Here is a 15,230-nt window from a genome sequence, read left to right as displayed (position 1 = left end):
GATGAGAGGGGCAACTAGAACATGGGTAGAGTCCATTGTTACTCCGGCCTTGTAAAAGGATCCTCCCCGTCCGTGAATCCTGCACACGATAAAAATGGGGATGTAAAGTAAAGAAGCAGTTATTATCATCCGAAAAACGGTTCAAAGAAATCACATTAGTGGAGGCTTGGGGACAATAGAGGGTGTTAGGCAAACGAAAGGAAGCATATTTAGTGCGAAGATACGAGTCACCAATTTTGGAAATGTTCAAACCTGGACCACCATGCACACCATGAATTTGATCGGTGCCATGATACTCACGGGGATTTTGGAGTTGGCTGACATCATTGGTTATGTGAGAATTTGCGCCGGAGTCAAAGAGCCATTGCGGGACAGAGGGTGCAGCGGTGGAAGCACGGGAAAATGGTGCAGCTGTGTAGGCTTGAAGACGAGAGGAGGGAACCCGACCTTCGTAGGACATATTGAGACGATTGAAGCAATCAATAGCCGAGTGCCCAAAACGTTGACAAATCTGACATTGAATACGCCCAGAGGAGGAAAAAGCAGGGAAAGAACCATGAGAAGGGCTGGAGCCAGGTGCGGGACCAAGAAGGCCATTGTAGGAAGAAGAGGACTCGCGGGAAGGGGCTGCAAAGGTGGATGTTGCAGGGGCAGCAGACCCGGAGTCAGGAGCAGCGAAATGTGTGTGTGAGAAGTTACCAGCACCACCACGGGAGAAACTTCCACCACGTCCACCACGAAAAGAATTACCACGGCCACGGAAGCTACCGCGACCACCACGGACAGCAGCAAAAGCAGAGGTGCCGCTATCAGAGGGAAGAGAAAAGGCGTTGTAACGTTGCTCGGCACTCAGTAATAAAGCTTCCAATGAGTTGTAGGTGATGGGAGTGTCACGAGCCTGTGCGGAAGCAACAGTGGTCTTATATTGGGGACCTATTTTACTCATAATAATGGCGACTAAGTCAGATTCAGAGACGGGGGCGCCAGAAAGCGCAAGGTTGTCGGCGATGGCGTTGACTTTGTCGAGATAGTCAGCGATAGAAAGAGTACCACGAGCAGTATTCATCAATTCTGTACGCATTTGAATAATATGATTTTGAGACGTAGAAGCATACCGTTCTTGAAGAGACGACCAGGCAGAAGCCGAATCAACTTTGTTGACGATTGTAGCAAGAACCTTAGGAGTAAGGGAACTCGTAATCCAAGAAAGGATCATCTGATCAGTCTGTATCCATTCAGCATATAATGGATTGACCTTGTCTGTGAGTTTACCATTGTCATCAAGAAGAAAAGCAGAAGGGCAATGATTTTCACCAGTAACATAAGATAGTAAGTTGCGGCTGCGCAGCAAGGGAAGGAACTGAGCACGCCAGAGAGGGTAGTTGTTGCGGTCGAGCTTGATGGTGAGAAAATTCATGACAGAAGGAGCAGCAGTAGCAGAGGAAGAAGACGCCATAACTGTAGAAGAAGACTGAGAGGAAAAGAGAAAGAAAAAATTATAATATGAATCTTTGTCGTGAGACGTTGGCTCTTGATACCATAAAAGATAGTAATTATAAATCTCAACTCTATATTCGAGTGAGCGTCGTGCATTAATATTTATAGGATTACAAGTCATATATACATAGAACTAGGATTACAAGTAGTTGAATCAGGACAAAACATGATCTGCAGTAAGCGGTGCAGCAAGTGGTGAGGAGTCCGTGTTAGACTGGGATTCCGTGTTAGACTGGAAGTCTATTTGTGCAACAGACATAGGCTGAGTGGGAGTCGGTTTATCAATGATGACTTTTATATCTACTCCAGTGAATAGCTGCTGGAAGAAGTACCTCAGGAATAAGCAATGCCTATAATGGATTGCTTGGAAGTGCATATTCTTCGAATTCCTCACCAATATATACAAAAGAGTCCAAATTTGAGTTTCTGAAGACAAATCACACTTAAAACAGGCTGCTCATCTCTTATTACTTATTCGCAGTGTATGGTAAGATCCAGTATCCCATTCATCCACAATAATATCTAGTACTTAAGCTCTTTCGAGTTTAACTCCGAAACCTCAAGTTACAGCATTGGATTATAATCACATTCATACACAATAATATTTAGTACTGAAGCTTTTTCGAGTTTCATTCCAAAACTCAAGTTACAGCTTTGGATTAAATGCCCCCCCTAGACAATGATCATTCACATTCAACAAAAGCATTCCAACTGCTTCATTGATAAAGATTCATCAGCTATTTAACTCTACAAATAAGATAAACATAGAAATTTTAAAAAGAAACAGACATAGCCGCATAAACAGGCACACCAGCATATATTTTAAAACAAACAAAACCAAGTCACCAACACGCTTGATTTCCTCATCCAGCAATCAAAATCAAACCACATCTATAAGCCATGGAATAGTAAATATGAATATAAATGTGATCGTCATCTAAAACTCGATAAATTAATTGTAAACATAAAAAATTACCTCACATCTTCACTTCCCTTTTGCTCTGGCATCGTTGGGTTGACTTCTAAACGATTAACGAAGTCTTGAAAACAGAACAACGAAAAATGTTTACCAGTCCAACATTTCAACATGTGGTTTTGGTAAGTATAACATTTCAACATAAGCACGATATAGAAGGACAGAAATCCAAATGCCATTTCGCTTTTTCAGAACCAACAAAAAGACCAAATATAAGAGAATGGAACCAATTTAAAATAGTAAATCAGTCTCCCAATAAAGGAGAACATAAGCATGATGTACAAAGATCGAAAGGCACATTTAATTTGGTTTCCTCAATACCAACGAGAAGGAGCCTAAATCAAATTGAATTGAACAAGGTGGAAACTGGATAGATGAAGATTTGAAATTTGCTTACATCTCTATCATATCCTGCAATTCCCTCGCAAAATAAATAATTATGAATACAGAGAATTGAAAATCAGCACATAAAAAAATAAAAAAAAAAAAACTCTATTTTTTATTATGCAGATCAATTACGACTACAGAAAATCATACAAAAGAGTTCCTAATTTTATTAGACTTAATTCATACAACGGCGTAAAAAAAACAATGCAAAATCTAATCAATTTCATCCAAATTCAATATTATACATCAAAGACACAATCTTTCTATATCCTAAACCAAAATTATAATACAAATACCATAAATTTTCCGAATTCCCATGTAGCAAGTCAATCTCTCAATTCCTAAACAAATTCTCATAATTCTAGAATCCAAATTGTAATCTTCGATAATTTTTCAAATAAAATCAAGAAATTATACCTTCCATTGACTAACGCACTACTCCTCCTCCTCCTCCACCAAGAAAGCTTTGAGCTTTTCCAATTTGTTCTCCAGCAACTTCACGAAATCGGTGACATCCTTGGAAACCTCACCAGCTTCGCCGACTTTGCGCACTAAATCTCTGTCGTCGGCCAATATGGGCTGTTTATTTAGAGGCTTGCCTTCGTCTTTGGGATACATCAGTGTCAGCTACTTCTTCAAATCCTTGTACGACAGATGCAGAATGGGTTAGAGATTAGTTTGATTAAGAATTAATTCACCTATTATTGATTAAGAATTAATCCCAACCATGCCAACTCTCTACTCTCAATTCACCTATTATTGATTAAGAATTAATTCCTAAATTTATTAACAAAACCTATTACTCAAAAATCCAAACTTCATAAGGAAAAAATAAATACTGGTAAAGCTCAATCCAAAAATGAATAGGAAATTGAAACTGAGAAGATACACAGTAAGGAGCACCTTATCGTCTTCAAAACCACCTTAGTCCGTATTTCCTTGTTGATGATCTTGTCAAATCTACAACAAAAATAAAATAAAATAAATCAACTAATCATCAAGTTTACATTATTTCTGAATAAAAAAGAGATGGAAGATACACGGTGGGCCGTGTTTGTGGCAGGAATTTCCGTCGGAGATGTTCCCTGGCCGACGAGCACACAGCTCCCTGAGAGGTTGGCGTCGGTTGATGCTTTCTGTCGGGCTTCTGCTTCACTGGTGGGCTTTATCGGGCAAAGCTGAAAGAGAATGACAAAGTTAACTTTGAAAGGTGCCTTCGTGGGGCCTTAGGTGTAGGCCTTGAGGCTCACAATCAAGATTAACTTTTAAGTGCTCAGGCGTGCCACTGCTATCTTCAGCATGGCAGATGTAAAACGGATGTTGAGTTTTAGTTGTATATATATCCGAGAGACTATGTTAGTTATGACAGGTGTCTTTGTAGGGCCTTAGGTGTAGGCCTTGAGGCTTCCAGTCAATAACTAACTCAGTACTCGAACATAATGTCCGCTTCATTGATTGTATGAGTCTTATAACCATTATACTTTTGATTACCTGAGCCCGAAGAGCAGAATGAATCCAAATAGGTGCCTTTGTAGGGCCTTAGATATAGGCCTTGAGGCTTCCCATCAGAATTCCTTCTATACTCAAACGTTCTAGCCCGAGGAATAGAATGAATCCAAATAGGTGCCTTTGTAGGGCCTTAGATATAGGCCTTGAGGCTTCCTATCAGAATTCATGATGCGTAAAATAACTAAGCACACAAATTAAACCCTCTTTTTGACAATTGTAGTATGGATGTAAGTAGGGTATCGTTCTAGGCCGGGGATTAGGAGGGATTGCTAATCTATTCTAAATTACTTTAAAAATATTAAATAAGACTCAAGGACACAAAACTAGGCTAAAAACTCTAATAACTCGAAACACACTTAGGATAACTCAAAATAATGAAAACAATCAAATTAGACACTAGGAACTGCAATGAACGGAAATTGAATTAAAAGACTAACAACAAAGAAAACTAACTAAATAAAATAATTTAATAATGGAAGGGTGTTTGGTTTTGACTAGAAGTAAATTAAACTTAAATAAATTACAGAATTGACAAAAACATGAAATTAAGGTGAAAGGATAAATGACGGACTAGCTAGAGGGTTTTTCTCCACACATGACACATATGCAACCTAAATTGATTTTCAGTTGTTCTTCCAATAAGTTGTGAATTTCAACACTTCAGATTAACCGTGAATAGCACTTTTTTAATCTTCAAATTTTCCTTAAGTTATTGAATTGGACGGGAAAACGCATACAACAATTCAAAACATTCTTCAAAAGTCCCCTACGTGAAAAGCACAATAGAGATACAATCAAAGATCATTAAACTTTGTGAAAACTATAAGCATTGACGAGGCATTCGTAACTATGAAAAGCATGATACTCTTGCCAAGAATTTACTTAACGTGATTGTGACTAGCAACCTTTACTACTTGTGAAAATAAGTTCATAACGATTAGGTGAAATTCACTTATATTCTAGCATCAAATTCATGCATGTAAATTAAGCGTGCACTCTCAACCAACATACACAAATCAGTTTTTATACGAACGGATAAGTAAATTGAAATCACAACTTATGAAATCACAACCGAAGGTAATCAATTCATATTACAAATATATTCATGGCTTTGAATTAACCTCTAGCCAAAATAAATTTAATTACACATTATTAAAACAAAAATAAAATATAAGTTTGGAAAAATTTAACCGAGAGAGAAGAGAGCTGTCTGTTTGTCCGTGCGCTGCCACTGCAACCCTTTTTTTTTGTATTCTTTTGTTTCTCTCCGAGCTGCCCAAGTGATGCTCTCTGCCGAGCCTTTTCTCTCAATTGGACAAACGCTGCTTGCAGCTTGTTCCCCGAGCTGCCCAGCTGCCAGAGGCAGCTTATTTTCTTTCCTCCGGTGTCATTCCCTTCTATGCTGTCCTTCCTCTCTCTCTCGTGTTTTTTTGCCTTCTATCCTTTTCTGACCTTTCTTCTGCTGTCCTAGCTGCCAGCTGCCAAGGCAGCATCTTTTTTTAGCTTTTCTTTTCCTCACGCCTTATCAGCTGCTAAGGCAGCTTCCTGCCTTTTTATTTTATGCCCCTGCCCATGTTTGGATTCCTTCCTTTTAATTATGCCGTGTCCCTCTTCCAGTTTTCTGCCTTCTTTTTCCTGCTCTGACTCCCCCAGCGTGCTGTCCACTTTGACTTGCTGTCCTCCCCGCGTGTCACGCTGTCTCCCGCACTCCTCTCTTGGATTCCCTTTATTTTATTCTTCTTTCTTCTCTTCCTTTGCAAACATCATAATAATGAGAGGGACAAACATTGTTTATAAAATGTAAATTAGTATTATCATGTGACAATAAAGGGTAAATTTGCATAACAGATCCTATAAACACAAAAATAACGTAAATAGCTCAAAAATATAAGGAACTAACCAAGAAAAGACGAGTGAATTCGAAGTAAAAATATATATAAATATGATCCGATCAAATACCCCCACACTTAACTTTTGCTAGTCCTCGAGCAAAACAAAGAAAATAAGAACAAGAAGTAACAAGAAAAACATTAGCTTCCCCCTATGTGACCCTCATAGAATTTCATTTAAGAAAACAAATCATCAAGAACCATAGCTAGCATCAAGAAACTAATCCAAGTTTATCTTCCTTATTCAAATATTAGCAGTAATCTTTGAATCATCTTTGAAGTGTAGTGTGTGAGATAGCCATGCTAATGCAATTTCAAGTTTTTATTTTTAAAATCATCATATGCAAACTAGTAACCTTCTCAGGGGGTATACACTCAATCACATATGTGTTTAGTTTTAATGTGTTTCGCTCAAAGAATCAAATGTGAAATTTCTACCATAAGCTTGCATAAAGATCACTTCTCCACAGTCATAATTGCAAAACTTAAATCAAGAGGACTTTTATTGGATGTAATGAGGTTTAGGGATAGGGTTATTGAAACGAAGGAATAGGAAAACACAAGTTCCAAGCTACATTGCAAGCAATTCTTTTCTTTAGATTTATAAAAACTCAAGCTCTCCAACGATTCTTCTGAAACCTCCAACCACACCTTTAAACTGAAACTTTAAAAACTTTTTATTTTCTTTGTATACAATCCTTCTTTTTCTTCTCTTTTTTTTTTTTTTTTTTTTTTTTTTTCTTTTTTAAATACAAACATGAAATACCCCCACACTTATTCTTTTGCCAAACACCTTCAAAGTACTTCACAAACATTTCTCATAAGACAATCTCGCATTGCTCGCTTGGAAAGGGTAAGGAAAAAATGTTTCAGGTATAAGGGTAGACATATCTGGTGATAAGAAATAAAAGGCTCAACATACACGGCTCAAATTGGCAATCTAATGATATCATTTTTCTTTTGGAAAACATGGTTATTTGGGCCATGGTGGTAAACCTAATGCCTCTATCATTTCCAAGTTCATGCAATCAATGACAAACATTTCGAAAGATCGTTACGCAGGTTCTAGAGATGTATCTCACATAAGTTCATCACACATGAAAGAATAGGAGTGTATGAAAAATGCACACACTTTCAATAGGCTAAAAAAAACTCACATAGGATGTATATGGTCACTAAATTCACATATGAAGCTTTAAGTCATGCTTTAGTTTCACATTAACAAGGCTATGTGCATTTGGTTTTTTCAAAGATGGTCAAACATGTACAAAACTAACAAGAGAATTAGGAATTTCACAAAACACATGTTAACTAAGTTCTTGATGATCATGGTTCAAATTTGATCCAATTATATCATTGGGTCGGGAAACTAACAAAAATCTAATTCAAAACAATAAGGGAAACAAGACAATATTTTTGGATTTTTAAATTTTTCGAATTTTTTTTATTTTTTTTATTTTTTTTTAGAAAACAAAAAAAACAACACAGAAACAAATGAAATTCTAGAGATTTCTACCCCCACACTTAAACTTGACATTGTCCCCAATGTCAGAAAACACTATAACGCAAATAAAATAAAATAAATAAATAATAAGAAACAAAATAAAGCAATTGGACTGAAAACTTCCCTAATTTGCAGTAAAATCAAGCGATGACCCCCAAGATAAAATTCTGCAATCAACTTCAAGGGTGGAAATAACCAAAAGTTCCTGCAAAGAAAAGAAATAATTCAGTTAAGTAACGCAAGAAAATAAAGTAATAATAAAAAATAAATAAAAAAAATTGCAAACGAAAAATTGAAAATCACGATAAAAGACAATGAAAAGAACTAATAAGTAATCATTGGTCGTGTTTGTTGACTTTCCACATCTTTCCTCTTGAACAGGGTGACACTTAGCTTTTTACTTGCAAGTGATGATTTGATGATATTGTACGGCGAAGCTTTGCTCTTTGGTGATGTTGCAGTTCCTTATTTGTTCTCCAAGCAGATGTGGCAGCTTCTCTAGTTCCTCAGCTCGGACTCCTTCCGCTGGGATGATTGTGCAAGCTGCATTCTTCTCTGCTTGTTTCTTCTGTACGTTGTCTCCACATGCTGTTGGTATCATTTTCGCTTGCCTTATCTGTTCTTCAGGTAGATGTGGCAGCTTCTTTGGAAGTACATCAGCAGTGGAAGACGAGTACTCGAGAGCAATTTCTCCATGTCCTGCAGGTTAGAACAAAGACAAGGAAAAGGACATGGAGAATGCATGATATGAGATACTCTTGCTTTCAACCTTTATGATATGAAATACTTTTGCTCTGGATGGGTTGTTTGCAGGGGTATCCCAGGGAATGAGGAATACAGTGTGACTCGAGAGGGTTCTTTGGGAATGCATTCTCGAAGATGAAGAAGTGCTGAGAGGGTGTGCTTTTGCTGTGGAAGGCGAAGGTAAATACTTATAGGACTTTTCTTCACAACCGGAACTATTCTCTCACTCATTGTCGGCAGCCGGTGGATGGATGAATAGTACAAATTACGCGCTTTCTGACAAAGCTGCCCGTAATTTCCGCAAAGCAGATTCCTCATTGATATCTGGAATCGGCGCTTCGAGCTCTGAGCATCGTCGATTGTAGAGGTAGCATGTGACACGTGCGGATAAATCTGGAAAAAAAGATTTGCCCGTGGGTTGAAGCCCAGCTTTTGAGAAAGCTAGCGTGTCTTTGACTGTTGAATTTCCCTCTTCGATTTCTGAATTGGTGCTTCGACAAACTGCCCGAGATTTCCGCAAAGCAATTTGCGTGTGACAAGTGACGACACGTCTGGACAAATTGATCTTTTGAAATCCGGGGTTCAGCTCGTGATTTCTGAGCAAGCCCAGCTTTTGAGAAATGCAACGCCTCTTTTGAGAAAAGAATCCGGCTTTTGAGAAAGGAGCCCCGACTCTTCGATTTGCGAGAGGACGCTTCTCTGAGGAGCGCCTTTTTGATTTCTTCTTTTTATAGAGGCGTTAATTTTGTTCCACAACACACTTGAGCTTCCTCCTGTAAACACTCCCTCCTGTAAACTTCCAAAATCTTAATCAGTCCAACTCTCTTCTTTCTTCACCACCTTCAGAAAATGTCTGGCCCTTCCGATCGTCGTTTTGACTTGAACATTGGTGAAGAGGCAGCTCCGCCTTCACCAGACAACATATGGCGCCCATCTTTCATATCCCCTACCGGTCCTCTTACCGTTGGGGATTCGGTGATGAAAAATGACATGACCGCTGCGGTGGTGGCCCGGAACCTTGTCACTCCCAGAGATAACAGACTGCTCGCTAGACGATCTGATGAATTGGCGGTTAAGGAGTCTCTAGCTCTTAGCGTGCAGTGTGCCGGTTCCGTGTCCAACATGGCCCAACGCCTATTTGCCCGAACCCGTCACGTTGAATCGTTGGTGGCTGAAATACAGAGTCTCAAAGAGGAGATTAGAGGACTCAAGCATGAAAATAAACAATTGCACAAGCTTGCACACAATTATGCCACAACCATGAAGAGGAAGATTGACCAGATGCAGGACACCGATGGTCAAATTTTATTTGATCATCGGAGGTTTGTGGGTTTGTTCCAACAATATCTGCCTTCGTCTTCTGGAGCGGCACTGCGTAGTGAAGCTCCAACTGATCAACCTCAGATACCTCCTCCTTCCGTGGCCCCGCCGACTGCTGAAGCTCCGCCGACTACTGAAGCACCACCTGACCAATGAATGCTATTAGTTCACACATCATTGTATATTTTTAAGTTTAAGTTTTTTTTTATTTATTTTTTATTTTTTATTTTTTTTATGTACTTTTTTTTTTTATCATTAATTTTAAATTTTATCTTTTTTTTTTTTTTTTATATGTAAATTAATGTAAAGAGACTTTGGTTAACCTTCTCCCACACTTAAACTAAATAACACAAACTCACAGAAATCAACCAAATAACACAACTAACTAAACAAAACAAAATGAAAGCAGTAAAGATAAGGGTGGAAGAATGCAAAGCTGATTGGGTTAGTGATTCCAAAGTCTCCCTTCGTTGAATGCTTGGGTTGCCTCCCAAGAAGCGCTTGATTTAACGTCTTTAGCCGGACGCATCTTTCCTTTAAATTTCCCTCGGCTCCATTTGAACCTAAAATCAAAGAAAGAAAAATAAATCAAATATCAAAAGTAAAATACACAAACACCAATATAAACATAAACAAAAACAAAAATAAAAGGATTAGCAAAGTTACTAATCCCCGGCAACGGCGCCAAAATTTGATGCGTAAAATAACTAAGCACACAAATTAAACCCTCTTTTTGACAATTGTAGTATGGATGTAAGTAGGGTATCGCTCTAGGCCGGGGATTAGGAGGGATTGCTAATCTATTCTAAATTACTTTAAAAATATTAAATAAGACTCAAGGACACAAAACTAGGCTAAAAACTCTAATAACTCGAAACACACTTAGGATAACTCAAAATAATGAAAACAATCAAATTAGACACTAGGAACTGCAATGGACGGAAATTGAATTAAAAGACTAACAACAAAGAAAACTAACTAAATAAAATAATTTAATAATGGAAGGGTGTTTGGTTTTGACTAGAAGTAAATTAAACTTAAATAAATTACAGAATTGACAAAAACATGAAATTAAGGTGAAAGGATAAATGACGGACTAGCTAGAGGGTTTTTCTCCACACATGACACATATGCAACCTAAATTGATTTTCAGTTGTTCTTCCAATAAGTTGTGAATTTCAACACTTCAGATTAACCGTGAATATCACTTTTTTAATCTTCAAATTTTCCTTAAGTTATTGAATTGGACGGGAAAACGCATACAACAATTCAAAACATTCTTCAAAAGTCCCCTACGTGAAAAGCACAATAGAGATACAATCAAAGATCATTAAACTTTGTGAAAACTATAAGCATTGACGAGGCATTCGTAACTATGAAAAGCATGATACTCTTGCCAAGAATTTACTTAACGTGATTGTGACTAGCAACCTTTACTACTTGTGAAAATAAGTTCATAACGATTAGGTGAAATTCACTTATATTCTAGCATCAAATTCATGCATGTAAATTAAGCGTGCACTCTCAACCAACATACACAAATCAGTTTTTATACGAACGGATAAGTAAATTGAAATCACAACTTATGAAATCACAACTGAAGGTAATCAATTCATATTACAAATATATTCATGGCTTTGAATTAACCTCTAGCCAAAATAAATTTAATTACACATTATTAAAACAAAAATAAAATATAAGTTTGGAAAAATTTAACCGAGAGAGAAGAGAGCTGTCTGTTTGTCCGTGCGCTGCCACTGCAGCCCTTTTTTTTTGTATTCTTTTGTTTCTCTCCGAGCTGCCCAAGTGATGCTCTCTGCCGAGCCTTTTCTCTCAATTGGACAAACGCTGCTTGCAGCTTGTTCCACGAGCTGCCCAGCTGCCAGAGGCAGCTTATTTTCTTTCCTCCGGTGTCACTCCCTTCTATGCTGTCCTTCCTCTCTCTCTCGTTTTTTTTTGCCTTCTATCCTTTTCTGACCTTTCTTCTGCTGTCCTAGCTGCCAGCTGCCAAGGCAGCATCTTTTTTTAGCTTTTCTTTTCCTCACGCCTTATCAGCTGCTAAGGCAGCTTCCTGCCTTTTTATTTTATGCCCCTGTCCATGTTTGGATTCCTTCCTTTTAATTATGCCGTGTCCCTCTTCCAGTTTTCTGCCTTCTTTTTCCTGTTTTGACTCCCCCAGCGTGCTGTCCACTTTGACTTGCTGTCCTCCCCGCATGTCACGCTGTCTCCCGCACTCCTCTCTTGGATTCCCTTTATTTTATTCTTCTTTCTTCTCTTCCTTTGCAAACATCATAATAATGAGAGGGACAAACATTGTTTATAAAATGTAAATTAGTATTATCATGTGGCAATAAAGGGTAAATTTGCATAACAGATCCTATAAACACAAAAATAACGTAAATAGCTCAAAAATATAAGGAACTAACCAAGAAAAGACGAGTGAATTCGAAGTAAAAATATATATAAATATGATCCGATCAATTCATTCCATACTCAAACGTTCTATGGTAATCATAATATAACAGAAATAAAACTAAAGAATAGGTCGATTACTTGCGCCCCAAGTAACTTCGGACTTCTTGTTATCAAAGCTTGTCGTGGGTGGGTTAAGTTCACATAAGGATATTTTTTATGCCTTGAGGCCAAGGACTTTTAAGTGATCAAATCTTACATGCCCGAGGGCTTAGAACTTAGATCTGGTTTGAACTGTGAAGACATACTCAAATCGGATTCAAGCACTGAGAGAGTCTTGAAGTATACAACATATTGCTAGGTTAATGAATGAAAAGACAGAAACAAAGAGCGTCGGGCAAGGCTGATCGTCTTGTAACTTCCTATCTTTGTGGTTTATCAAGGGGGTTGAGAGCTTTAGAAAAATTGGTAGGGAGATGAGTTTACAGAAAGAAATCGATACTACAGTAAGAGTTGAACAGGGTAACAGAGCTATTACAAAGGCTTGAGTGAGGGTTTATCCCGAAAGGGATGAAGGCTTGGGCTGACTACAGCTTCGTTTGAAGGCAAATCTGGCTTTTTGAGCATAGTTTGTGCTTGTATTTGTTTGTTTGTTTGAGTGTCCTCAACTCTGATTTCTCTTTCTTCTTTTATACACACTTTGGCTTGGCTTCCTGAAGCCGTAATTTTACCCGAATGTAGTTTGAAGAATAGTGACTCATCAGCTATTTACTTGTACTGCCACTGTAAAGTACTTTTGGGCTGATTAGATGGCTGGTCTATACCACTTGGTCTTTGGGTAGGTAAGTAAGTGGTGCAAATGATCTGCACCTAGTCGAGAAAGGTCTTTTCTGCCTTCTGGGCTTCGGCTGGGTTTTGGGTTTCTCTCCTCTCTTTGGGCTAACTCCCTTTTGAGCCCAAAGTTTAAGTTTTTAACCCAAATAGGCCGAACATGCCGTCTTCGAAAGAGGAAGAACTTGAGATTCGATTTGGGTGGAAATGGGCACTGCTGGAAGGGAAAAGAACACTAATAAATACCAATACTATTTCAACTAAACCTATACCCTAACCAAGCAAAACCAAATGCACACTAATCATATCTATAACTATAGAAATAGGGAACCAAACAGATATAACAAATGTAATATCATGGGTTCAAAAATATTAACTATAGGTCATAGTGTGTGGCATGCAAAAGTGCTGCTACTATGAATTTCCAACATGCTCAACAGATCTCTAACTTTTCAGAAGTATTTAAATTGAAACTAATAAACTAATAGATCTTTCTTCCGTATACTGATTATTTGAGATTCGCTAAGAAAAACAAATCCATAACTTACTTAGGTTTCAAAATGCACATCCATTAATCAAAACAGATTGGCTAGAGCAAAGCAAACAATTCAATCTCATTCATCCATATATGACCTTGTTTTATTACTTCATGTGGCTAATTTCTTCCGAAATATTCACAGCCAATGGTTTCCAATATAAAAATATTACGACATGATGAACACATTAAACAAACAGTTTTTCCAATTACTAAACAGTTTTATTAAACAGCAAATAAGATTATCTTGTTGTCACAGAAATAGCATTTACAATGTATCAAAGCAAGTGGTAGTTACTAAAATGAATATGTTAACAACATACTCTTATAGCATAAAATGTAATAACCTAAATAATAGTGTTTCAATTGATGTCAACAATCAGAAACAAAACAATTGCAAACATAAAGTTTGGTGATTTAATGATTTAAAACCATGTAAACCACATAGACATACAACAACAACAACAACAACAAAACCTTTTCCCACTAAGTGGGGTCGGCTATATGAATCCTAGAATGCTATTGCGCTCGGTTTTGTATCACGTCTTCCGTTAGATCCAAGTTCTCTAAGTCTTTTCTTAGAGTCTCTTCCAAAGTCTTCCTAGGTCTTCCTCTACCCCTTCAGCCATGAACCTCTGTCCTGTAATCACATCTTCTAACTTGAGGCTTTCGTTTCACATGTCCAAACCACCGTAAACCACCTAGACATAAAGAAATAAAAAAAATACATGAAAATTAAGGATTGACTTGAGCTTGGAGTTCACATAATGCTTTTAAGAGTAGTAAATGTTCTTTTGGATTGAGTTCTGTTGTATTGAGTTCCTTGTAATAAGATATCTCCTCTCTGCACAAACAGCACAATGGCAACAATGGGTAGTCTATTTAAAAAAATAAAACCATATTAAATACAGTGAATGACGCTAAGATGAATAAAATTGAAACCTTGGACAACAAATTGAATGCTGGGAAGAAAGGAAAAAACATGCATGAATAAAATTTCTAATTTTTCAACCACCCCTAATTTATAATTAAGTTAAACAAATACACAACAAGCACAACACAATCACAACAATAAGAACTTTCAAATAACGTAATATCTATCAACTACTCTGCATAGGTTTTTCAAAAATGGATAATTAACCTGTAATTTAGAAACTTATGTTGTTCACTCGCTTATTGATTAAGAGTCTAAGTTTGGGAAGGGTATTCCATAAGCTGCAAAACAGAGTGAAACAAAGATCAAACAAAGACAAAAATAAATAGTTGAATGAATCATAATTTTGCCAAAATTTATGGCCATATGGTACAATGGGGGACCGTGACAGGCCATGGATATTGATGTTGACCTCAAACCTCACAAATCATATATAATTCCTTAAGAACCATATGTAATTTATCAACAAACAGACAGCTAAAAGTCAACCCTACAACTAACTATCTCACAAATAAAGATTGTGTGCATATCTAGGACAAAACTGATCCAGATTTAAACAATTATTCAGAGTTCTTTAATAGCTTTCATATGGTCATTAATTAAGTATTGCAGAATTATGTCTCATACTTTTTAGCAAAGAAAGAAACACATATTGATGCAGAACTAAAAATAATTTAATTTCTAATAATATT

At 37.3% G+C, this 15,230-nt stretch overlaps 2 long non-coding RNA genes across 3 annotated transcripts; both read right to left on the bottom strand.

Annotated features, from left to right (window-relative positions):
• Positions 1 to 3,126: 3,126 nt before the first annotated feature.
• Positions 3,127 to 3,820, bottom strand: LOC126585349 (uncharacterized). Its single transcript, XR_007610465.1, has 2 exons — positions 3,764 to 3,820; positions 3,127 to 3,502 (listed from the first exon to the last, which is right to left on the bottom strand). It is a non-coding gene; the product is annotated as an uncharacterized LOC126585349 (long non-coding RNA).
• A 9,408-nt stretch (positions 3,821 to 13,228) lies between these two features.
• Positions 13,229 to 15,022, bottom strand: LOC126585357 (uncharacterized). 2 transcript variants are annotated; one of them, XR_007610475.1, is made up of 3 exons: positions 14,746 to 15,022; positions 14,352 to 14,448; positions 13,229 to 13,286 (listed from the first exon to the last, which is right to left on the bottom strand). It is a non-coding gene; the product is annotated as an uncharacterized LOC126585357 (long non-coding RNA). The 2 variants fall into 2 exon arrangements; XR_007610476.1 differs by having other exon boundaries at positions 13,229 to 13,283.
• Positions 15,023 to 15,230: the final 208 nt, after the last annotated feature.

The sequence above is a fragment of the Malus sylvestris genome, chromosome 10, assembly GCF_916048215.2.
Source record: "Malus sylvestris chromosome 10, drMalSylv7.2, whole genome shotgun sequence".
NCBI lineage: Eukaryota > Viridiplantae > Streptophyta > Magnoliopsida > Rosales > Rosaceae > Malus > Malus sylvestris.
The sequence above is the reverse complement of the archived record's forward strand: the minus strand, read 5'-3'. Positions and strand labels throughout refer to the sequence as shown.